Consider the following 257-nt stretch of genomic DNA (forward strand, 5'->3'; position numbering starts at 1 on the left):
AATAATGAGGGCAACAAATGTATAGATGTGCTTTACACAATTGATCTATGTATTGTGATGAATTGTATGAGCCCCAATAAATTGATTAAAAAGAAAAAATAAATTAAAAAAAAAGAAAAAAATGTGTGTGTCAGGATTTTATCCTCTCACCATACTTATTCAATTTTTATGTTCAACAAATAATCAGAGAAGCTGGATTATATTAAAAGAATTAGAACTATAAGTATACAGATACGTAAGGATATGGCGTGATAATA

Source organism: Echinops telfairi, unplaced genomic scaffold, assembly GCF_000313985.2.
Source record: "Echinops telfairi isolate 266 unplaced genomic scaffold, ASM31398v2 ScPeMD7_42;HRSCAF=159, whole genome shotgun sequence".
NCBI lineage: Eukaryota > Metazoa > Chordata > Mammalia > Afrosoricida > Tenrecidae > Echinops > Echinops telfairi.